The sequence below is a fragment of the Podarcis cretensis genome, assembly GCF_951804945.1.
Source record: "Podarcis cretensis genome assembly, chromosome: 8".
NCBI classification, from domain to species: Eukaryota; Metazoa; Chordata; class Lepidosauria; order Squamata; family Lacertidae; genus Podarcis; species Podarcis cretensis.
Window position 1 is genome coordinate 90,747,304 of NC_137177.1, and position 26,303 is coordinate 90,773,606.

At 45.1% G+C, this 26,303-nt stretch overlaps 1 long non-coding RNA gene across 1 annotated transcript; it reads left to right on the plus strand.

Annotated features, from left to right (window-relative positions):
- The first annotated feature begins 945 nt into the window (after positions 1–945).
- LOC307222426 lies at positions 946–25,418 on the plus strand. The gene is made up of 3 exons (XR_013841754.1): positions 946–3,754; positions 20,121–20,215; positions 25,314–25,418. It is a non-coding gene; the product is annotated as an uncharacterized lncRNA (long non-coding RNA).
- Positions 25,419–26,303: the final 885 nt, after the last annotated feature.

Consider the following 26,303-nt stretch of genomic DNA (forward strand, 5'->3'; position numbering starts at 1 on the left):
CAAAGCCAGCACTTGGAATTGGGCTTGCAAACAGAATTAAGAATGGTTTCATCCTTGCCACCCAAGGTGTGTTGAGCAAATTTCAACACCATTTTAATCCCTCCCAGTGGCTGCTCCAGATCAAAGCTGTGGCATGGGGGCATTGTGTTGGCTTATATTCAGGGCAATACAGTACTGCTTTTTGTGTTTTTATTGTTGCTATGATAATTGCTTTTAATCTAATGTTTTTCATCTGTTGTATATTTGTTTATGGTTCTCCTTTGTAAGCTAACTTGAAAATCTAGATTTAAATTTTCAAATAAAAAATATTTTTAAAAAGGAAAAGAAGAAGAAAGTTTTTCCAAGTTATAGAGCACTTGAAGCAGCTGTAGGCTGATAAAGGAAGAAAGGAAAGTGTGATGTCTATTCCCAATGGAGCACCTCATTTTCCATGTTGTGCATTTTCAACTGACCTATTTTCATATGCTTTTTGTTTATTAGTTTAAGTAGGAGAGTTTACTTCTCTCTCTCTTGCAGCAAAGGCCTTCGGGAAAAGCCCTTCATTGCTGACACCCTGTCTTTGACAACAAAGGCCTTTGGAGGCACTGTCTTGTTCTTCAAGGCCAGTCCCAGTGCATGGGAGGCCAGAGCCAGCAAGAAGGTGTGTTGCCTTTTGAACACTGGCTAAACCCAAAGAAACAATCTTTTCCCATGACTAGATTTTGTATATTTGGGAGAGGGGGTTATTGGGTTGTTTGGGGTTTTATTATGTATTTTGGGTTTTGATGTTGTGATAAAAACAGAGCCCTGTGGGCAGTGCTTTTTTTCTAGAAAAAGAGGTGAGCTTTTCTTTAGGGGCAGCAAATGTTTAAGGAGGAGGAGGTTTAAAAACAATGATTCCGTCTTAGTTTTTCTGCACTTATGGGCTTTGCCTCTTTATTTTTCTGTTGTAATATGGCTGCTGCATTTTGGGCCAGTTGAAGTCATCAAGGGCAGCTCTATCATTGCTAGCTTGTCAATGAGGTGAGGTGAGGCATTTGCCCCAGGGCAGCTGTGAGGTGTGGCAGATCTAGCCTCTGAGAAGCTTAGCTCCTCTGGCCCTGCCCCAGCCTGCTGCTGCCCACTCACCTCCCCCTCGTCTGCTGTGCACCTGCCGTCACCTGCTCCTCTTTGGTCTCCTTTGACCACCAGACCTGCCAGTGGGCAGGTAGTAGCAGCTGCATGGCAATGGGAATGCAGCAGAGGAGCCTCCAGGGGCCCTGAGCCCCATGTGCAGCACATTGCAATAATCCACTCTGGAAGCTACCAGAGCATTGAGTAAAGGGGCCAAATAATTTCTGTCTGAAGCGAGCTGTAGCTGGTGAAGCAGCCAGAGGTGGGAAAAGGCACTCCTAAACTGAGCCTCCAATGACAACGTGGAATCCAGGAGCACCCCCAAACTATAGACTTGCTCCTTCCAAGGGAGAGAAACCGCACCCAGGGCGGGTTGTCTCCCCCAACTGTCGGACCTGAGAACACAGACCACATAACATCTCTGTCTTTTCAGGCCTGACCTGATGCTCTGTTTCACAAAAGCAGCTCCCAGGCTGAGTTGCCTGGAGACAAGAAAAAGCTAATGAAAGCTCAGAGTACAAAGACGAGACAGCTCTGAACTTTCCAGTGTCAACAGGGAGATACACGTGACTCTTTTCACCTTTGCTTCCTCTTTAAGCGCAATCACTATCCATTAAGAGTGTTCAGTGTAAGTCAACTGGCAGCTACACCCTCAAGCGATGCTATAGCTCCACCTGCGTCAAAGGGAGGGGCGCAAAAGGTCTGGGCTAACAGTTCAGTGACTCACGCAGCTGGCTGGAACTGGGACCCAGCAATGAATTGTCCCAGGTTGAGCCCCTGAGCACCCCCATGTTTATTCCCAGATACCCAAAAGTCTTCCACTTGGGCAAGTTCTTAAAGAGGCCCCTTTTGAGGTCTCTCTTCCTGCAGGCTCTGATTCACCACTACAGTAATAGCCCCCAGGGTCTAACTGAAGTAACGTCATCGATGTCTGTAGAAAACAAACTATCATTATCTTGGAAGGTAATTTCCCACATTTTCCCTCACTTAGGCAATACTGCTCTCCCTTACTCCCTCTTTCTGCTACTTTCTGGAAATTGAATTAACCTGCTTCGCATACTCCCCTTGTCTTGGTCATGAGGACCTCAGGGTGGCATCCTGCTCATGCATTTCTATATATTTGACAAGTCCCAGCATGGAGCATATTAGGTAGGAGAAAGCGGGACGACGACTCGTGAGGTTTTTAATTCTTAAGAGCATGTTGTAGAAGAATGGCAGTTAGGAAGGAATGTTGTTGGTGAAAGAAAGTTGGAGCTCAGTTAAAATGGTGCACCACCTTGGGGTGTTGTCACCCAGACGGCTGACCCCTCTGAGAGTGGCTGATCTAGGTCCAGGATCATCGGCCCAGAACACTCACAGCCCCAGAACTAGCCAGGCCAGAGTCGTCAGGTGAATTCTTTGGGGGCCTCTCAGAGAAGGAGGAGGAGGAGGAGGAGGAGGAGGATTTCAAAATCCTAAGCAGTAGAATTGCACCACCCAGCACCCAAGGCTGCCCACTCTCCTAGAGGTCTGTGTTGCAGAAGGCAAAGGGCGCAGTCCGATGCCGTTCAACACCACAGTGCATGACTCCATGATGAAGAGCTTCCTCTTTGAATTCCCCAGTTTTGGACTTTGATGGATCAACGTTTGCTTTCCCTTGGAGCTCTCCCAGATATTGAATAGTCTGCTATTTTTCTGCTCAGACAGGCCTTTGAAAACTAAGGTGTCGATGATGATGCTGGTCACTGGGCTGCTGCCTTGAATCCCAACTTAGGAGAAAGGTGGGATTTAAAAAAAACCCTGTTGGTTTAATTAATTAATATTAATTTTTCAGATTTGTAAATGGCTTCACAACAAGAAGCCTCCAAATCTGTGTGCAATAAAAATATAAAATACAACAATATGATCTCCTTGTCCTGGAACCAATAAAGAAACAGCTGCTGTTTGCCTTCCAGTCAGGCCATGACAAACACAAGCAGAGCTGGCAGATGGTCCTTGTGTTCTAGCCACAGTTCAGCTGTCTGCAGTTGCTTTATGTGTCTTGAGCTCCATGCACATGAAGGCGGTTCTGGAGTTATTAAACTGTGGGTTGATGGAGACAGCTGGATCCTGCGCTTCAGGAGACGTGGACCTCCTGGCAACACGTCTGGGAATGAGGCTGAAAGGTGACAGACCTCCTTTTTCCACTTGCCAATCACACTGGTTACCAGGAAGGTTAATATTCTCCCTCTGTCAAATGGCAGCCGACCAGGACACCAATATTGATCCAGGTAAGGATGGTGATGAAAACTCAATTAACTTTTAAGGTTCGTTGCAATTGGGGTAAACACAGAGATGTGACCTGCTCACTGCAATACAATTAAAATGAAATGCAATTCATCTTAACAAGCCTGAGTGTGATAGACCAAATTCTAGAGGAAATGGCTGTCTTCTTAAATTATGTGCTTTATCTTTTAACAGCCTAGACCTAGTTTGCTTTGGGGGAACCCAAATGTTCTGAATTGTTATTCTTCTCAGGCTGGTTTGTACAATCAGCAGCATCAAGGGCTAAATATCTTCTTAGGACCATACCAATTTGGATTGTAGGTTGAGGGTGACGTGCTTCACTGTTTGAACCATGGATAAAACTCTCTCCAGGAATGAAAAGGAGGCATCAGTGGAAGGGTTCACCTTTCAAGAAATGGTAAGCCCCTCCCCCAATGGTAGGCATTTAGAGCAGCCGCCCCCCCACCACCACACTTTGGCATGTAAGTACCGTAGATCATTGGCCTCCTGCCATCAAAATCCACAATGCTAGATTTCAGCAAGTTTCTTCCACCAATCAATACCCATTGAGAAGACATCTTCAGACAATAGCTAAGGTATCTCCAAATCAGAAGTTCAGTTTGGAGAGATGAGGCGACTGCATCCAGGCCAACACACATGCAATATGGATCCGGGCCCAGGAAAATGCCCCCAGTCAATGTACATTCACTGGCTTTCTTGCATAATTGTAAGTCTCCTCTTAGTCATCTGGACAAAGTTCCCAATGCCTTTGTCTTTCAAAACAATTTCTTAGCAACCCCCTACTCTCCTGTCATCTCACTTGCCGTCTGGAATCTCAATAATAAATGAATGCTGGCAAACTTTTCAGGAGCTGAGACAGTACAGAACAGTGTTCCAAACACACTTTTGTCTTATTTGGACCATGTTTTTAATTGGTAGTTTTACAATGGCTTCCACCTGCTCTCTGACTTGCTTATCTGAAGGCATCCCACAAACTATCGATGGGGCCCTTGCAGGTGCTGGGCCATTTCCCCTGGTTTTTCGCAGTCTCCAGAAAGAAGATGGGAGGTTTATTGAGTGCTCCCCAGAGCGGCTACTTATGCATTGCCAAAAAAGACAGAAAATAAGATGCTGGTCTGCATGCGCTAATTAATATTTATAGATGCAAATTTAGAAACCATAACTATAATTGAAATAGAAATGCAATCCATCTGGCCATCATGGGCAAGACTGTGACCAGGTGACCTCAGTGTGCCTGCTCAGTCTGCTGTCCAGGTGCTGCTAACTTTGGTTGGGAAACATCAGCACACGATACCTGCTCTGCTCCTTTAGGTTATGTTTAAACCAGACTTGGGCCAGATTCACAGCATACATTTGAAACATTTTTACAGTGGTACCTCGGGTTAAGAACTTAATTCGTTCTGGAGGTCCATTCTTAACCTGAAACTGTTCTTAACCTGAAGCACCATTTTAGCTAATGGGGCCTCCCACTGCTGCCGCACGATTTCTGTTCTCATGCTGAAGCACAGTTCTTAACCCGAGGTACTATTTCTGGGTTAGTGGAGTCTGTAACCTGAAGCGTCTGTAACCCGAGGTACCACTGTATACCACTTTAAACAAGCATGGCTTCCTGCAAAGAATGCTGGGAGCTGTAGTTTGTTAAGGGTGCTGAGAGTTGTTAGGAGACCCCCCTATTCCCTTCCTAGGACTACAATTTTCATAGTGGTTTAACAGTCAATCTCTCTTCCCAGGGAACCCTGGCAATTGTAGCTCTGTGAGAGGAAGGGGGCCCAAAAATTGTTGGGAAGAGAAGGCATTTTGTTTGTTTGTTTTTTAAATAATATTTATTAAAGATTTTCAAATATAACAGAAAAAGAAAAACATCCAAATTTAAAACCTAATTTTCATTGGCATCTTTCCAGGACTTCCCCTCCCCTCCCCCTCTTGTATTCCAATTCTTTCAAATAGATTCAACAAATTCTTACCCCAAATTTTAAAATTATTTATCATTGACCCAATTTAAAAAATATTTTCCCATCCCCTAAAATCGACTTGTTCCCTTCCACGAGTTCCCCTCTTTAATATGCAATACAGATTGAAATAAACAGAAAAATAGAAAAAAGAATAAAATGTAATTTAACACCCTTTGGATTCCAAATTTCCCTCCCCCCTTTCCCGGTTGCGTTCCCAATGTCCGTCAATATCTACTGCCATCCTGGAGCTCCCACATCTAAACCACAGTCCTTCACCAGTCCGCTTTGCCATCTTTTTATTAGTCTTTACCGTCTTTTGGTCATCTTTGATTTCACATGTCCAATCTTGGAAGGAGTCTATCTTCCAACTTTGTCCAGTTCTTGTTATTCTTGTTGTTCTTGTTGTTCTCTCTCCTCCTCTTTTTTTTTTTTTCCTGCTCTCCTGCACAAATGTTCTAATTCCAAAAAGCTTCTAATTCCTCTGCAGAGGCTTTGTTATTCAGGAACAAAACATTACGTCAAGTCCCTTCCATTCTTCAATAGATAAATCTATTGTCTCCTTTAGTGTGTAGACCTCTGTAGACAAAATAGTGTTCCATTTCTGCAGTTTCCCAGGAGATAAAAAGTCCTATTCAAATTCGATGCCAACAATACTTGTAGTGTCCCACAGCTCCTCTAGAGGGATTATAGTAACTCAGTTTCCTTCCCGATCACACCCAACAGTCAAAGTAACTTATTATTCCTTGTTTTAAACAATTTATATCCAATTTGTAACAAATGTGACCAGCAAAGTCCTCGTAACAAAGTTCTCTTTTTGTTCTTCCGCTTTGACAGCTCCTTTGACAGCTGTCAAAACCTCTATTTCTCCTCTCCCGGCACTCTTACGGATCGCTCCCGGGGTTTCCGGGGGGGGGGGGTTGCCTTTTAATTCACATTCCACTTTTCTCCTCCAGCCCAGTCTTATAATTTTCCATCGCGAAGTTAATAATTTTATCAAAAAAAGGTTGCACTCGATCTTAGTTGTCAAATCCTTTGCTTTAGCTCCTCTACAACAGGGGGGAGGCTGACTTCCTTTTTGCACCTCCCCCGCTCACTCCGAATTTAAAAAGAATTTTTCCCCTTTTTTAATCCAAGTTCCAATTACTCACGGGTTATTCTTTTAAAGTCCAAATTTTCAATGGAAGAAGTCAGCGCTCCCCGTCGAATGGCATGCGGCTTCGCTCGGCAGGGGAAGCGGAGGACTCACAGCACCACCACCCCCCCCCCGTCACCCGCTCCGCAGCCTTTAAAAAGGCTCCTTCGTGGGTCGGGGGGGACGCAAACGGTGCCCGCCGAGTCACCATGCCCATGGGTTTCAGCGCCCATGGTTTTTGAGGGTCCCCGCGTCGCCGGCACGGTAGAACCCAGCCCCTGCCGAGCAGGCTCCCTCCGGAGCTCGGAGGGAGTCCGCCATTCGGCGATGGCGCCAACCCGGAAGTCCCGGGAAAAGAAGGCATTTTGGATGCTGCTGAAAATGTTCACATAAAAATCACTAAATGGTTTCCATACCCTCCAACATTTCTCGAATGAAAATAGGGACACCCTATTTAATGATTGATTGATTGATTGATTGATTGATTTATACCCCACCCATCTGAATGGGTTAGCCCAGCCACTCTGGGCGGATTTTGACATACAGTATATAAAAACATAATAAAATGTTAAACATTAAAAAAAACCTTCCCTACACAGGGCCTTCTAAAGGTTGTATAGTTACTTATTTCCTTGACTTGGGGATCACATAACTTCAAATAGGGACACCCTGCCATATCCTCCAACATTTCTCTGATAAAATAGGAATGCCCTAAGGAAAAGCGAGACATTCTGGGATCAAATCAGAAACCGGGATGACTTCTGTAAATCCAGGACTGTCTCTCGAAAATAGGGACACTGAGGGTCTGGGTTTCAGGTCAGTTCCACAGCTGATTAAAAAGAATGCATAAGGGTAGACTTAAATGGAAGAGGGGATGGGTGGCAGTCCTCTGCTGCATGCTGGCTTCACGGTTGCTCTGTTCAGATATTCTCCTTGCGTGTCCTAAAGGTGACATCTGCAAAGGGTCACCCACTTCCTTGCAGTTGTGTGTGCCTGGGCTGTTGGTTTCTATTTCCCTCACTGAGTAGCAACTGCAGTCACGGGACATTGTTTTGCATTCCACAGTCAGAGTTACTGTTGGGTTCCCATGGGAATGGGAGACTGGATTTCTGGTTTCCTGTTTTTCACTGTTCTCTCGGTGTTCTTTGTTTCCGAGAGGTGTTGCTTCTCTGCTCTCACAGAGGCAAGATGCATGTTTGTATTCTCTCAGCATAGAAGTGTAAATAAAAATTAAGAATGTAGCACATACTGCTTATCCTTCTGCTGTGTGATGACTCTCTACTTGGGCTCAAGATAAGACAAGCTTGTATCAGCTTCAGCTTCAGATGGGCCGAAGCTGGTCAAAATCTCACATGGGCACCCCTCAGGATCAGGAGCCCTGAGTTCATGAAGCCCCTGTGTGCATCCAGCTACATGAGTAGGTGCCCTTTGAAGGCATTGTGCTGAATGCAGAGATGTTGAGGAGGTGGGGATTGTGGCATGGACAATGCTGAGGGCGGGGCCAGTGGCATGATCACATTTTCATTCTTATCCAGATGTTTATTATATGCATAGAAAAGGTCTGCATAGGGCTCCCCTTTTTCTGTATTCCACTCTGGGGATTTCTCTCTCTCAAAATCACCAGCAAAAAGCACCATTTGGCTAATACAGTACAGTGGTACCTAGGGTTACATACGCTTCAGGTTACATACGCTTCAGGTTACACACTCCGCTAACCCAGAAATAGTGCTTCAGCTTAAGAACTTTGCTTCAGGATAAGAACAGAAATCAGGCTTTGGCAGCGCAGCGGCAGCAGGAGGCCCCATTAGCTAAAGTGGTGCTTCAGGTTAAGAACAGTTTCAGGTTAAGAACAGACCTCCGGAAAGAATTAAGTACTTAACCCGAGGTACCACTGTATGTTGCTTTCTCTTTCTGTTGCTGCTTTTCACTTCTTTAAAAAACCTACACAGGCGCACGTAGGGAATAATTCAATACAGCGAAAATAATCAACAATTAAAGCTGTGCATCAAGATGAGGCTGTTGCTGTGATTAAATGCATCACAATCATCTTTATAAATAAGATTCTATTCTACATTCTATTCTTCATTTATTTATTGCTTTCTCGGTTATTTATTTGCCTATTCAGCCTTTCCCATTGGAGAGAGATTATCCTGTTTGTTGTGCTTTGGGTAGAAGGTGAGCAGAAGGAATTATGTTGTTACTGATTCAGAAAGCTCAGATTAAGAGTTCTTTCTCATGTTCAGAAATGTAAGAACAGGAGAGCTCAGTTCCCAGCTAGTGAGAGGGCCACGCTCCGTTGCCTTCCTGTTGCCTTTCAGGTGTCTGGCAGATCAGCTCACATCAGCTCCAAGCTTGCATTCATTCTAATTTGTTTGTGGGGAGGTTAGATGCTGCTGCTGCATCAAAGCAAGGGTTATTCTACACTTTTCCTGCGCATTTTCTTATCACTGATCTTTGGGAAGCTGGTTTGTTGCACAAGGCCTCCCAATCAACTATAGTTCTGCAATCTGAATTTGCCATTATTTGTCTGAATCCCACTCAAAAACAGTGACCAAAAATGCCCCAAGTCTTCAGGAGTTGCTGATATTTCACACTGCAAGGAGCAATTGCTTCTCCATACAAGGAGCAACCTCTACATAGCCTGCCAGGGAGAACTGTAGCCTAACCATTCCCTTGACGTGCCAGTTTTCTATATATGGGGGCATTTTATTTTGTATGAGCATTTGGTTCATACAGCACTGGCACAGATTTACTCCCTCAATGAGAATTAGGCCACGGCCTGAAAGGCAAAGGAGCAGAGCGAGGAGGGATCCACACAGCAGATGGCTGGCTGTTGGTCAGAGGGAATACAAGGCACTGTTTACAATCCCTGTTTCCAGGAAAATGCCTTCCCTCTAGTTTTGCATTGTTAATATGGAGGAGACTGCACAGTTCTGTTCTGTATCCATCTCACGTCTTTGGATTACCTCCATAACCACAACAACTTTTACTAGAGACACTGTATTATTTTGACCCTCTGGCATCTGTATATTCAAGGCATGGATCTTTGAGAGGAGACTGGAACCAGCACGTTGGAGACATGAAGGCAGATGGCGGGAGGAGCATGACTTTCCTGAACCAGGAGTTCCTAGCCGTGAATGATTTGCTTCTTGGGGAAAAGACAGATGCAGAGCTTTTAGAGGAACAAGATGGTTTGATAGCACCCTCATAACATGCATGCCGTTTATTCTGTCCTGGTACAAGCTCTGGAAATTAAAGACTTGTTAGGGCAACTTTCTCCAACCTGGTGCCAGATAGGATTGCCACGTGTCCTCTTTTTCCAGGACACACCCTCTTTTTCAGGGGTAAAATTCAAGACAAATTGCATTTATTTGCTTTGAGTGCTGTCATAGTGTCCTCTTTTTTGCTCTTCGAAATATGGCAACCCTACTCCAGATGTTTTGAACGATAACTCCCTCAGATAGCATGGCCATTTGCTGCTAGGAATTATGGGAGACCAGCTGTGCTAACTGAAGCTGACGGGTGGCGGCCCAAAACGTATGGAGGACACCAGGATTGCAAAAGCTGCTTTATGGTTTCAGAGACAATTGGCACCGAGGTTCCAAGTTGAACTAGGGAAGACTAAAGGTAAAGGTAAAGGTACCCCTGCCCGTACGGGCCAGTCTTGACAGACTCTGGGGTTGTGCGCCCATCTCACTTAAGAGGCCAGGGGCCAGCGCTGTCCGGAGACACTTCCGGGTCACGTGGCCAGCGTGACATCGCTGCTCTGGCCAGAGCCAGAGCCAGAGCCGCACACGGAAACGCCGTTTACCTTCCCGCTGGTAAGCGGTCCCTATTTATCTACTTGCACCCGGAGGTGCTTTCGAACTGCTAGGTTGGCAGGCGCTGGGACCGAGCAGCGGGAGCGCACCCCGCCGCAGGGATTCGAACCGCCGACCTTTCGATCGGCAAGTCCTAGGCGCTGAGGCTTTAACCCACAGCGCCACCTAGGTCCAGGGAAGACTAGTGCCTGTGATTACACTCAAAACGCTCCTCAGTTTGTGCCCCCTCCCGTCTCTTTTGCAAGGCACTGTGCCCAGGGTCACCCTGACTCAGAGTCCCTTGCTGAAGGCAAGAAGAGGACCCACAAGACATCTCTTACCTGACAGCACTGACAAAGCATTCCCCCGCCCCTTTTCTGTAACAGTTTTCAGAATAAAAACAAGGTTGTCTGTACTGAAGATTTAAAACCAGCAAAGCAGAACAAAGCGAGTGAACTAAAAGAAAGCTCAGCTTGAGGCTTAAACACAGCATGAGAAAGGTATTGCTGACACGTTACAAAGTTCCCCAAATAGTTCTGTGGTGTATCTTTGTTTTAATGATACTGTTTATTGTTGTTATGTTGTACTGTACACCATTTAGATGAACAACGTAAATGATTTATAAATAAATGTTTTTCAATGGTTTTCATCATTTCCAGCCTTAGAAACACAAGGCAGATGCTCTACCACTGAGAAAAATTCATGAGCTCCCTGCTGGGTATCTGGCTTTGCACCCCTGGATCCTTGCCCCGTCTTCAGGTTTCAGGCAGGACATAAAGAGTGGTAACAATTCTCCCTTTTCTTCTTGAAATCTCTCTTTCTATCTTCTTCTAAGTTTGACTGTAAACCCCACTCCTTCTGTCTCCTTTTCCCCCTAAGCCAACGTTCCACTGCAAAACTGCACCATGATTTGCCCTATATTTTTCTTTGTTCCTTCCAGGGAAGCCCTCAATGTTAATCTTTTAAAATATTTTCTCAATAAACATCATTAAGAATAAGCTTTTATTTCCGCTCCTTACCATTGTATCTTACATGAGCACTCCACTAACTTGACTAAGCATTCCCAACTACTCACACTTGGCTCTCTTGTGTGTTGGTTTATACTTGCTAGCAGGGGTACCATCCCTAAGGGGGCCCTGGAGAACCGAGCGCCCACAAAAGCTTTGTTGTGGGTGCTCAGTACCCGCACCACAGGGCCCCCAATGCAATTTCTGGTGCCTTGCGAAGCACCGGAAGTCACATCTGAGGCCTTGCGAGACCTTGGAGATGCTGTCCACGGCCTTACGAGACCTTGGAACCTGACTTCTGGTACTTCTGAGGCTGCAGGGTGCATGATGTCATGATGCAATGTGACATCATGACATCATGTCATGTGCCCTGGGGACCCATAACTTGGGGCCCAAGTCAGTGCCCCTGTTTGCTAGCTATGGGCCATATCTACCTTCAGAAGGCCTTCTTCGCTGAACACATCTGAGAATAATTCAGGAAAAGGTATCTGAAGACCCACAGAGGCCCAACATTGTATGGTCTGGTGAGTGCATCATTAAGAGAAGAGCCTGGTCATGGAAAATTTGTGGGTGTGAAAAGTTCTTCAGCGTTTTTTAATTCTCCATCAGTTAAAGAGGAAAGATAGAGCGTTTGAAAATGATCAAAGCATGGCCATTAGTCAGAAGTGATAGAAGTTGTCATTCACCAATGTCTTGGGGGCCACAGGTGAGCCACCACTTTCTTGAGCTGTGTTTGCCTAAGTGGGTGATACCACCCCCTGGGGGCGCTGGAATGATCCAGGGGGTGGAATTAGCCTCGGGTACAATGGGGGGGGGGCGTTGAGTAAAAATAAGGGGGGGTAGAAGCATAAAGAAAGAAGAAGAAATGGAAAAACTATTTGTACATGTTTCATCTGTTGTGTAATGATGTTTCCCGCCAGTTTGGGTGCCGTTGCGGGATGGCGACAACACCTCCCCTGAATCCAGTGGTTGTCCTGGATGCGAGGGGTATTCCTGGGCTTGGGTAAACCCTTTTCGTTTCACCCAGCCCCAGGAAGTGGATCACAGCTTGCTTGCCTATTTGGCCAATGACAGATGGGCTGCGGTGCTGGCCCCGCCCCTGGGGTGGATTGGACTGAGCTGGCAGGTTTCACTCTGGTCCACCCCATGGGTTTTTAATCCCGGGGCATAGTCCACCTCCACGTCCAGTTTTGAAAAACCATTCGTACATGTTTCATCTGTTGGGTAAATAGCTAATCACACTGATTTAAGAATGCTGCTGACAAAAATAGAGCCAAACATTAATAAATTGATAGCAGCACACCAGGTTCATAGTTTTCATTAGGATTATTTTTAATGTTATTCATGATTTTTATTTTAATATTATCCTTTGTTATCTTAATTTTCTGTGTGTAATGCGAATGTTACTATGGTTGATTCTAATAAATAAATAATAATAAATAATTTTATAATTGCAAGCTTCAACGTGTCTTATTGACAACACCTTTCTTTACTCCGTTGTGGGAGGTAGGGAGAAATATAGATACATAAAAGAACATAAATTTGTCACTGTTGCTCACCTAAAGAAGGCAGATTTCCAGGGGGCACCGAGCATAGCTGTCAACTTACAGATTTGAAAATAAGGGACCAGCAGCCTCGAAAATAAGGGATCAGCAGCCAAAATAAGGGATCAACAATTACTTTGATAAAATACATATTTTGCTGCGTGCAAATGGCTTTAGATAGCTATTAGGTCCATAAATTACCATATAGCATCTATTCAACACACACAAAAAAGCAACCATTTGTTGTTGACAAAGGACAACTGGACATAGAAAGGGCCCCATTACCTTCAGTAGCTTATTTTAGGGACATCATCAATAAGGGACAGCAGTGGGACATGTCGATGGGATAAGGAACTGTCCCGCCAAATAAGGGACGCTTGACAGCTATGGCACCGAGTAATTTTTTTTTCTGAAAAGGGGACGGTAGGTCTAATAAGTTTGGGAACCTTTGCTCCTGAATCCACAAGACAGCTCTTCACATTACAAGGGGCATATATCAATTCTATAGGCCGTCACTTTTCCTTTATAAAGCTAATGCATGTGATGTCAAACTAATTTTATGGGGATTAAGCCCCAATTGAATGGGAGACATGGTGGGTGGAAGAAGGATGAGTAACTTCTGATTCTCTCCTGCCATTCCCCATTCCCTCTCAGGCATTTCAGAGCTTTCCTTGGCTGAGCTCCAAAAACAGGGTTATTTAGCCCAACTTAGGTGGGGGGAACCGGCCTTGATGTTATTTGCAGGAGACTTGGCAAACATGGAAAGTGCCAAGCACTTCTCCCCTTCATCCCCATTAGCTCCCCCCCCCCCAAAAAAAAAAATATGTGTGTGTTACCTCAGCAAATGCAGATTTGGAAAGTTGCAGCTGCTGATATCTAGCAAGAGATAACTGGGAAAGAGGGGGAGTGCATCATTCAGCATATAAGGAAATATATATTTTTATTTAAGCTGATCTGATATCAACAGGAAAGAAATCTCTGGGTTTGTTCAAACAAGGAAAATAAATTAAAATACATGGAATGGTCTGAGTCAGACTTCTACCTCAGTTGCCAACTGATTAAAGTAAAATCAAAACTGGGACATCCAGTGGTGTCAGGCATGATTCCTTACATAAAGCAGTAGCCCAAAGGGAAACAAAAAGCAGAAATGAAGGGCTATTTAAAGAACAATGATAATAGAATCATAGAATCATAGAATCATAGAGTTGGAAGAGACCACAAGGGCCATTGAGTCCAACCCCCTGCCAAGCAGGAAACACCATCAGAGCACTCCTGACATATGGTTGTCAAGCCTCTGCTTAAAGACCTCCAAAGAAGGAGACTCCACCACACTCCTTGGCAGCAAATTCCACTGTCAAACAGCTCTTACTGTCAGGAAGTTCTTCCTAATGTTTAGGTGGAATCTTCTTTCTTGTAGTTTGGAGCCATTGCTCCGTGTCCGCTTCTCTGGAGCAGCAGAAAACAACCTTTCTCCCTCCTCTATGTGACATCCTTTTATATATTTGAACATGGCTATCATATCACCCCTTAACCTCCTCTTCTCCAAGCTAAACATGCCCAGCTCCCTTAGCCGTTCCTCATAAGGCATCATTTCCAGGCCTTTGACCATTTTGGTTGCCCTCCTCTGGACACGTTCCAGTTTGTCAGTGTCCTTCTTGAACTGTAATAATTCATCTCCACCCTGTGGAACTCAGCCAAAAGCAACAGAGAGTCTTGCCTCAGTACCTTAGTGGGAGTTTAAGGCAGGCCAGGGATGGTTATCCTTAGAACAGAGATTTGACCCTTCAGATGGTGCTGGCCTCCAGCTCCCATGAGCACTAGCTAATATGGTCAGTGGTTATGGGAGTTCAACAACATCTTGAGGATCACACTTTCCGCATCCCTGCCTCAGATACCACAGGGCAGGAATGGTTTTCTCATTTCTTACTGCCTCAGATTAATTGCCCCTCTGGAAATTGCATCCATAGGCAGGGGTAGTCAACATGGTGCTCTCAAGATGTTGTTGGGCCATGACTTCCATCCTCCATGACCACTGTACATCTGAAGAGCAGCACGTTGACTACTCCTGGCTCAAAGCTAGTTAATAATTCAGCCCAGTTGCACAATTCAGCTTTCTCCAAGATGGTGTCTACACTTCCCATCAGCCCTAAACAGCACAGTCAGGGATGATGAGAGTTGTAGCCCAAAAAATCTAGAGGGCACCAGGTTGGTGAAGGTGGTGCTAGAGGACACAGAGTCAGAGTGTCACATTAGAAGGGAATCACAGACTTCCTGATAACATCTTTCCTTCATAAGGCTAATACATGGAAGTGGGTAGCACCGTGGTCTAAACCACCGAGCCTCTTGGGCTTGCTGATCAGAAGTTTGGCAGTTTGATGGGGTGAGCTCCTGTTCCTCTGTCCCCGCTCCTGCCAACCTAGCAGTTTGAAAGCACAGCAGTGCAAGTAGATAAATAGGTACTGCTGTGACAGGAAGGTAAATGGCGTTTCCGTGCGTGGTGGTTTCCGTCACGGTGTCCCGTTGTGCCAGAAGCAGTTTAGTCATGCTGGCCATGTGACCTGAAAAGCTGTCTGTGGACAAACGCTGGCTCCTTTGGCCTGAAGCAAGATGAGCGCCACACCCCATAGTCACCTCTGACTGGACTGAACCCAGAACAATGAGGTGCAAGCCCTTATATAGATTTTGGAAATTGCCACCCTGTAGCTCAATACCAACCCCCCCCCCAATACATCATACATACATCACAGAAGAGGCAGTCTACAGCCAAATTCTGTCTGCCAGGATACCTGATAATGATCACTGATTGCTTTTACCTGGGAATCCTGGCCATTCTTTTGTGATGGTAAATGCTCAGTTCCTGAATCCAGGTCACAGGCTCACCTCATTCATACACAGATATGCCCTTAAGACAGCAAAGAGACAATGGGGAGGCTTTCCCATTTCCTTCCTCCTTGCAGAGAAATATTTGAGGTCAATTTGGGAGAGTCAAAATGGCTTCACGGTTGTTCTCCTATACTATTTCAGACATGTGGTTTATATACTTCTGTACGTGTTTGCCTTGTACATTTATGAACATTAATTTATAAATTTGAGACCTTAAATTCTTATAACAATGGCACCAAAAAGCTGTTGCCTCACTTCACAAATTGGGGGGGGGGGGACGACCCTCACCAGGACTGTTTCCGTTTTTCAATGCACGCAACTGACTGAAGGCCTTTGCTGCTTAAATAATTTGTCAAGAATGACGTCCCTCCATCGCTCAGGTTTAGCACAGTCCAAAGTATGGCCTTAAAGCTATTTAAAAATAAAATAATCTCTTCTGGGGTGGGATGATAGTCACTTCCAGTTCAGGAGGCACACCCAGCCTTGGAAGAAAGTGCATGGATCTCTTTGTTTTGTTTTATCTTGCCTGTAATACTATTTCTGGTGCTAACTAAGACTTGTGATTAATCATTGCAAAACTGCCAGGGTTAAGCAGTCACTTATCTGTTGTTAAGTCTCTGACAAATCGCTGGCTGCAGAATTGTCTGTCTTGAGCAACTGCTCTCATTAGCTGGAGAGACAAGTTGAGGATTTTGTTTTCTCTCTGGCCTTGACATAAACAGCCCTGCTGCTAACAGTCCCTGAGACTGAGTTCAGCTGACCTCCAGTTTAAGCAGCCAATATTTTTTTCTGACCTGGGGTTATCTCCTTCCTCTTCTTGTATATTATTTATATCTTGGCATACATAATTGGGGACTGTAAGCGCTTGTGAGAGGTTAATTAAGAGGAAATATTAATCACACATTGTTTGAATCTGGCAGCACAGATCGTCCAAATAACTTCACATCCCCCCTAAATCAGTGGAAGCCCTCTGGTTCATTTTATGATTGCATCAATCAGACCCTCCAAGGATCCCTGTTTTCTACTTACAAACTCTCTCTCTTTTTTAAAAAATTTTTTTTATTGAATTTTCACATTTTATAAAGACAGACATACACACATACAGACAAAGACAACACACATGAAGTTTCATATCCTTACTTTACTAACCCCAGTTCTTGACCTCCCCCCACCCCCCCTTCATACATCCTAATTCAATTAAATTAACTCAGCAAGTACATATCTCTCATCCTTTACATATTATTATTGTATATATATATTTTTAAAGAACCTTTTACTTGGCCAAATTTTACTTATCCAGTTTTCTTATAAATATTAAAACCTTTTCTAAGGTCGACTCGAGTTCCTTCCACGAATTTCCCTTTTATCTTAAAAATAGGTCATAATAATCAAACACAAGGGTCATAAACATTTTTAAAAAATTCTTTTTCTTCCCCCCCCCTCCACCCCGGTTTCTGTCCCTTCCCAATGTCCCCATGTCCACAAAAACAGTTTTTAGCCTGGATTCCTCACATCTGAGGCCTTTAAGTCTCTGTCAGTCTCTCTCTGCCAATTTTGTTGATAGCCCTCTTTGTTGGTCCTCGGGTCTCGAAGGAGTTCTAGCTCAGTCTCATCAGATTTTCTTCCATCCAAAGTACTTGGTACCAGCTGCTGCGGAAGGTCAACTAATCCATACTCAAAGAGGAAGCCCCAATCATATTTCTTGTTTCTTTTAAATTCAAATATTCCAAGTGTTCCAGGGGCTTCCTCCCTCCTCTTTCGCATCTTTCGCAGATTTGTAATCCAAGGGTCTTCTTCTTTGTATTCTGACAATGTAGGCTTGTGGTTGGTACTCTCCATCTGTACTGGCCCTTGTTCACTCTCCCCATGTTCCGAAGTTATCTCTTCTGATTCAGCTGCAGATTTTTTCCCAGTCAAGTCCATTGTGCCTTCAGCAGAGTCACTTATTTTAGTGTTCAAGGTTATAAGTTGTTTACTCATAGCCGTAGTCTGCTCCTGCAGCTTTCCCACAAGAAAGAACATTCTTTCTATCTCTGCCTGTAATTTTCCATCTGCAGCCATTGTAGTGTTTCAATGTTTCCCCTAGGGGGATTCTGGTTACTTATTAGTCTTTTCCCAATAGTACGTTACCTTGTTATTTCCCTACTTTGTTTCCAACCACTTTAGTTCAAATATAACAAATTTAGTCCAGAAAGGTGTTAAATAATAAGGTTTTTAACTTTCACTGCCCGTTTGACAGCTCCTTTGACAGCTGTCAAACTCCTTGTTCCTTTTTCTCCAGCTCACATAGAGGACACTCCCGGGTCTGGGGGGGTTTAAACAAGAGCTTCTAAAATTCCACTCTTACTCTCCAGCACGAATCTTCTTGTGTCAAATTCATGAAAATATTATCTTTTACAAAACACCAAAAAGAAAAAACTCTCCACCTTAGTTCTCCGATCCTTGCTTTAAATTTTCTGTAAGCAGGGGGGTGCGGACTTCCCTTTAGCACATCCCCCGATCGTACCGAATTCAAGGATAGAAATTTTAAAGTCCAAATTCCAATCTACTCACGGATTAATTAAAGTCCGAATTTCAGGGAAGAAAGTCAGCGGTCTCCGGCCATGGCTCGCGGCTTCGCTCCACTGCAGTAGCGGTCCACTCACAGCACCACGCCGCTCCCCGTACCCTCTCTGTAGCCTTTAAAAAGGCTCTTCGTGGGTCGGGGGGCGCTTTAGGTGCCCGCCGAGTCACCAAGTCCGCAGGCTTCAGCGCCTGCGGTTTCTGAGGGTCCCCGCATCGCCGTTGCGGTAAAACCCTTCTCCAGCGGAGCCGATTTCCTCCGGAGCTCGGAGGGAATCCGCCATTAACCGGATCGCGCTAACCCGGAAGTCTCTACTTACAAACTCTCCAAAGGTCAGATTCATATGCTTTCCCACATTGGTCACTAAAGTTGCACAGGTAATAAAACCTAGCTTAGTTACAAAGTGGTTAAAGTTCCTAGAATATTGGTATAGGAACTCAAGAGTAGCTGGTGAGAGCCCTGTGGTTGAGCTCAAACCTCTTCACATGCTGAGTTTCTCAGGTGAACTGGGGTTACAATAATAAGCTTGATTACCCATTTCCTCCCAAAGTAGGGGGAAGTGATACAGCTAAGCCTGTCCAAACAGCTTCCTCTATAGTATTAACCCTCTCTTTTTTATACAATATTTTTTATTAAGTTTTCCATTTTAACAATCCAATCATATCACATTAATTTTTCCAAATTATACCAATACATATCATAAAGTCCAAATATTTTGCCAAATTATAATTTTTTTTTGGGGGGGGGGTTCCCATGCTTCAAGTTCAGTAGGGTCTGATCATCTCATATTTCTGCTGCTTTTAGTAGTCACCAGTCCCATCTTTCAATCTTCTTGTTGTTATCGTTTTTCTTCTTAATATCCTCTGAGTTGTTTTCACAGGCGAGTTAAAGTAAGCAATATTATGCTTCTGTGTGAACTTTGTATGGCTCTCGCTTTTTTAAAAAAGCTGGTAAGTCTTTTGTTTGCAATAAATCCTCACATGCTGTTATTTATGCCGAATCCATCCAAAACTCCTCCTCGGGTGACAGACGCCATCTTTATAGTATTAACCCTCTCATGAACTAATTAGACTTAAGCAAGTTGGTTATATGAGGGGGCTTATCCTACAGACTGTGAGATGGGCCTGTCCCCAGGTGGCAGCTTTCGAATGAGAAGAAGAAGGGCAGGCAGCATGTCTCTCTAGAACCTGTCCCCCTGCTCTTGCTTGTCCTTTATCAGTAACAGTGCGTCCAGTTGCAAGCATCCTTTTTAATGCCAGATATACTGGATGATTAAGGATTTTCCGAACACTTGCCAGTGTGGTGTAATGGTTAGAGTGATGGGCCAGGACCTGGGAGACATCAGGCTTCGCTCCACGTGGCCTTGAAGCTTAATGGGTGTGGCCTTGGGGGCCGTTTGCTGCTTCTCAGCCTTACCTCCCACGCGGGGCTGTTAGGGGGATTGGGGATGGGGAGAACCAGGAATGATACCTTGAGCTCCTTGGAGGAAAAGGTGAGATAATTAATAAGTTAATAAAGTAGGAGCAGCCTCTCTTACCTTTCACCACACACTTCTCTGAGCCTTCCCGTTGTTTCCTTTGGGCATCCTTCCCTCAGCCTCAAAGTCACTTTTGTGCCTTCAAAATGCTCTCTGCTACTTCAAAAACCCCTTTGATCTCGGCTTCTGAAGCAATCTCCACTGGGGCAGGGAGACACTTGAAATTAACTCCCAGGTCTGGCAGGACAGCCCTTTCCATTTCCTGTTGCCTTTGGCTTGTCATGGATAAGTGCCTAAGGCAGGACTTAGACCCCAGCTGGATGCCAGAGCCAATCTTTCAATTGTTAAACGGGAGAGAGAAAGTTAGATGAAAGCACCCTTTGATCTCCTTTCCCCCACCTACAGGTTTTCTTTCTCCTCCTTCCCACCATCTTTGGGCTCTGTCCTGGACGGTGCTGAACACCTTCAATTCCTAATGATTCTTCAGATTCTCTTTCCAGGTATATGAAAATGTGGTATGGGTGAGGCCAAAGAATTTGTTGCAAAGACCTTGGGTGGTTCCAGATGGGTGTTGATTGTGGAATGAGTGCTCTTCAGGCAAGCATTTATTATTATTATTTGTATTATTTATTAATTTGCAGAGTCTACACAACACTGTTAGCATCAAAATGCCAGCCTGTGTCCTCTGCCCCCTGCCATTTAATCTGAACATTCCCTTTCTGGTAACTGTTGTCAACATCCCAATTTGCCATACCTCAATGACCCCATCTGGAAGCACCTCCTATTATGTTCGGGGCTTAAGTGTGTGTGTGTTTTCACAATTTTTATTGTCTTGATATTGAGTATTGTTTTAACAGGTTTTTTAAAAATGGTGTGGTGTATTTCTTCCCATATACATAAAAATGCAAAGTGCTGTTATGTTATGCTCCACAGCCACAGCCACACCAACTGCCATTTAGGAAGGGCAAAGGGGTAGGTATGGATGGCAAGCAAACTATAGATCTGTGTGTGTGTGTGTGTGTGTGTGTATGCTTTGAGACCTTTTCAGCACAAATACATCTTCATATGTCCCCACCCCAACATGGGTCCTGATCCCAAGGATTAACAAACATGTTTCAGTCACTTTCTTCCCAGCTGAGACCCAGAGAGCCCCCTCTCCCAGTGCAAACAACGGTTGAGTTTTTCCTTTGGGCTGTTGTCAAATTACTCAGGTCCACTTTAAGTGGGTTTTGCTTAAGTGAACCAGGTGAGACTGGAAGGGCCTCTGGGCAGGGAAATGATTCAGCAACAGAGAAACTATGCATTTTTTGAGCAGAAACTTCTCATTCTGAAAACAGTTTAAAAGGTTCACCTTAAATTTATGGACATCATGGGAGCCAACTTCTAGGGGTCGTGGGGACTTACCTCCCCCCCCCCCCAATTTTATTCAAGTTGGCACCCCTGATGGATTCTCAAAAGTTATTAATACAAGAACAACACACTTGTGGGCTCCCCACTGAAGCATCTGCTTGGCTGCCTTGAGAGGAGAATCCTGGACTGGATCCAACAGGCTCATCTTATGTTCTTTATGCAGTTGGTCCTTCAGAACTTGCTTAGCTGAAATTTGACTTATGTTAAAAATTAGATGTCAGCTGGCAGCTACAGGCTCTCTGTTTAAATGAGTGTTGCATATTCAGGAAAGGGACTTGGAATATCCAAGAGAGAGCTCCCCCCCCAAGCCCCCTCCCCACCAGCAAATCTGGCCCTGGCTGGCCCCTCAGAGAGTGATGTGAGCAGACTGGATTTGCAGGGCTGTCTTCTGAAAGACCTGGGCTTCCCTAGACTTTTTTCTCTCCTCTGCTGACAAGGCAGGAAATTTTAGAGCCTGTTAACTGCTGTCCTAGTTTTCCAGTGATACTAAATTATTCCAAGGGCTTTTATATCTGATTCTGCTGTGGGATTTGTTTATCTGGTTCTGAAAGGCACTGGTGTGCTCTTCATTGGTGATGACCCTCTCTCTCTGCTCCCAACAAGCTCCCCTCTTTGCTTTTGAAGGAAGGGAGGCACATGGAGATCTGATGCGGATCATTATCAGCCTCTTTGGGTTTTCTAAAACGTGCAAAGACGTTTTTAGTTTGTGAAATCTAGTTTGGTCCTAAACAGACTAGACCAAGAAGCAATTTAATTTAAAAAACAACAACCAATGTTTTGAATATTGGGACTAGTGAATGAGAAATGCTTTTGTTACATTGTGGTTTTGTGGAATTGGTCATAGAAACATAGAATTGTACAGTTGGAAGGTACCTCCAAGCGCCATTTAGTTCAACCCTCTGCAATGCAGGAATTTATTCAAAGGATATATATTGGTATACTGAGGCAGCTAAGCTTGTATACTTTCCTCTTTTGCCTCTTTCACCCATAGGCAAGTTGCACGTGGTGAAAGGGCACAGCCCTCAGAAGTCCATGGGTCTGCCCCAAAAGATGTGACCTGAGAAAGTGCTCGTTGTGGACACATCTCTGCTGCAAGCACCTGAGAAATGCATTCTCAGTGACACAGAACATATCACAATTGTTCCAGCTTTAGACCGACAAATAGTGTGGGACACAGATGGCAGCGGGGGGACATCGTGTGTACAGCACCTCAAAAAGGTCCCTGCGTCCAGCACTGAATGCACATTATCACACACTGTGGGGATGCCCTTTGTTAACCACAATGCTGTAGCCTATCTTTTAGTGTTGATGTGTTTCCCCCCAAACCAGCTTTGATTTGACCCAGACTGGGTGTGGGGTGTGGAAACAATCTAGCTTTAGCCCTTTCCCATTTTGGTTGCACAACTAAGTCAGCACTGCCAACGATGAAGCACAACCTCAGCCATCAAGCAATGATTCTCAGTTGCTGCAGCCCACTGAAATTGCTATGCAGTCATTTCTTATCCTCCTCCCCATCTGATTCAATTAAGTTGTGATTTTTTGGCTTCTGTCATTTCCACACCAGTTCCCCCCAAGAAACCAAGCTGTGCCTGGTGCTCTGTGACCACTTTTACCTCTAGATGGGCACTGTTCCTTTCTAAAAGCTTCTCATGTTCCTTTGTAACACCCCCAGAAAGGTCTATATGCTAAACACATCAGGTGTATCTTGTGCTTTGTCTTCTTGAAAGCTTTCAAATGGGCAGTTTGTCAGTCAGGCTTGTCAGGAACTCCCATGTTGACAGCCAGCGATTAGCTGAAACTACCTTTCCCCCCAGCTCTAATTATGTGGAAGAGGCTTCCGCACTGAGGGGCACAAGGCAGTTCCCCATGCTGCAAGAAGATCAGAAATCGTGCCATTGGAGATACTCTCCAAGTGATGCTGTAAGCCCCATGTGAAGAATTTGCTTGGGAACCTAGTATTTGTGGGAGCACCTCAACCTGGGCCATACCTTCTGTCAGCAAGGCTTTGCTTGTAGTTCCATCAAGGGCTTCGGTTCATAGTGTGACAACCTTGAGCAGGGTCTTTTCTGTTATGGCCCCCCAGTTGTGGAACTCCTTCCCACTGGAGATCTGGGTGGCTCCCTGTCAACAGCTTTTCAGTGTCAAGTCCTTTATTTCCCAGCAGGCCTTTGGAGATGGCAGAGCTCGAGAAGTGGTCTTTGTGCTGCTGAATCATTTGCTTCATGACAGCATTGGGCTTTATGCATTTTATGTATGGCCTGATACACAGGCCCCTTTAAACCAGGGCTTGGAGCCGGGGCTCAGCTGATGGGCTGTTTTGTCTGGCCAAGCTGATCTCTCTCCACAACACACAGGTCAACTTTGGCAAGTGGCTGGGACAGCCCACCTGTCACCTAATGTCATTGTGGCATCAGATGATTGATGTGTGGGTGGTCAGAGTTGGCCCATGGGGGCTGGGAGACATAAAGATCTGGCCACCAGACCAGAAAGGTCCCCCAGCCCTACTTTAAACCAGCACTATACTAACTTGAGGTTTGAAGGGGAGCGTTTAGCATGCTGGTGTGCAGGGCTAAAATCAAGGCGCTTTGCTCTTTCCCTGCTTCTGCTCTGCTGCCATGAGACAAGACATGGTCCAAATGCCAGTTGCTGGAAACTGCCAGGTGGGAGAGTGCTGCTGTTGCACTCAGGTCCTGCTTGCTGGCTCCCACCTAGTTGGCCTCTGTGAGAACAGGATGCTGAGCTGGACGGGCCTTTGACCTGATCCAGCAGGAGCTTCATATGTTCTTAGCATAAAGTTCCAAGCTGAGCTCTCTCCAAGCAAGCCATTTGTTATTGGCTTTCCAAGAGGGGAGCCGCCATTTTCTGTTCCGATGTGATACTCAGCCATGGTTAAGCTCCCAGCAGAAGCAGAAGCAAGGGGAGGAGCAAAGCCCCTGTGATTTCCCCATGCAGCCTTAAACACTGGCTAAATCATCCTGACGACCTCTGCCAATGTGAGGCACAGCAGAACTCAGGGAGAAGGATGTGATTGTCAGGGCAGATCCACACCATGCATTCAAAGTACATCTGACATATATTTAAAACACATTACTCTACATCCCAAAGAATCCTGAGAGGTGTAGTTTGTTAAGGACACTGGGAGTTGCAGTGGGGAACTACAGCTCCCAGAATTCTTTGAGGGATGCCATGTGCTTTAAAAAGTGTGTTGGGTGTGCTTTAAATGCTTGATGTGAATCTGCCCTCGAGCTGGGGCTCACATGAAGGGGAACAGCTTGTGAAAAGGGGCTATAGAACAGTGTTTCTCAGACTCCCATCATCCCTGACCTCTGGTAGCTAAGGATGATGGGAGTTTTAGTGCAACAGCTGGCAACCCAAATTTGATAAACACTGCTCTGTAGGAGCTCCCCCCCCCCTCCTTGCCCAGGCTGTCCTAGCGGCAGTCACACCAATGACGCAGCAAGGCGCTCCGGAGAACCCTGAGATGGCTTTGCTGGGGGCTGCGGATAGCTGGATTTATGGACCATTGTTCTTGTCCAAGAGAGGTAATCAGGTCCTTGTTTAGCTTCCTTTCTGGTGTCTTCTCTGAGCCCTCCATGACATTGGTCACCAGGGGCTTCTTATTAAGCAACTTGCTCAGTTAAGCTTTGCAAGGCGGTTGAACTTTTGTGCCAAGGAGCATTGCGGGGGCCCCAACAAGCCCTCTGCTTGACTCCCATGCTCCTGGAGCTGTTCTTTCTCATTCTGTTCCTCTGGCTTAATAAGTGTTATTTCATAAGCAATAAATGGGACAAAGCCGGCAAATAATGAAGCTGATTACGGTGCTGTGGATGCCGTGCGAATTTAATCAGCTTCAGCACAACAAAGTGTCACTGAGGACAAGACACGTGTGCTAATTGTGTAATTATCTCACACCAGCGAAACTGCACCCGCGTTTGCCTTTCTTCTCTTCTGTCACATGCAAGCCCCTTTCTCTCTGCCCCCTGGGAGTCTCACAAGGCCGTGACCCTCTCTGCCTCTGCTCTGCACCCTGGCTGGGGCTTAGTCACTGAACTGAGGTACGTAATGTCTTTTGGTAGCCTAGTTGAATGTGGGGCGGAGGCCTTTTTTGGCTCAAGAGCAGGATGAAGATATAGTAAATGCTTTGGGAAAGCGATGCCAATAACCTCTCAACCTTCCTATTCTTCTCAGCATGAACATGTCAGTCTCCAAATCACTCTTCGCTTCCAGTAAATGAAGGATCTTCTTTTTAATGATTGCCAAGTCATGTGAGAATTAAAGAAATTTCCAACTGAGAACTCTTAAGGAGCTGTTAAATAGAAACAGTGAAAGAAATGGCAGCCACTTGTGTCTTCTATGTGAGCAGTTTTGCCTCTTTGATCACGGCTACTGAGTGGAGTACAAATTTCGTACATTTCGTACAAAGATTTCCATAATAAAGGACAAAAGTGGAAAGGACCTAACAGAAGCAGAAGACATCAAGAAGAGGTGGCAAGAATACACAGAGGAATTATACCAGAAAGAAACGGATGTCTCATATACCCCAGGTAGTGTGGTTGCTGACCTTGAGCCAGACATCCTGGAGAGTTTAGTCAAATGGGCCTTCGAAAGCACTGCAAATAACAAGGCCAGTGGAAGTGATGATATTCCAGCTGAACTATTTAAAAATTTAAAAGATGATGCTGTTAAGGTGCTACACTCAATATGCCAGCAAGTTTGGAAAACTCAGCAGTGGCCAGAAGATTGGAGAAGATCAGTCTACATCCCAATCCCAAAGAAGGGCAGTGCCAAAGAATGCTCCAACTATCGCACAATTGCACTAATTTCTCACGCTAGCAAGGTTATGCTAGCAAGGTTATGCTTAAAATTCTACAAGGAAGGCTCAAGCAGTATGTGGACCGAGAACTCCCAGAAGTGCAAGCTGGATTTAGAAGAGGCAGAGGAACCAGAGACCAAATTGCAAACATGCGCTGGATTATGGAGAAAGCTAGAGAGTTCCAGAAAGACATTTACTTCTGCTTCATTGACTATGCAAAAGCCTTTGACTGTGTCGACCATGGCAAACTATGGCAAGTTCTTAAAGAAATGGGAGTGCCTGATCACCTCATCTGTCTCCTGAGAAATCTCTATGTGGGACAAGAAGCTACAGTTAGAACTGGATATGGAACAACTGATTGGTTC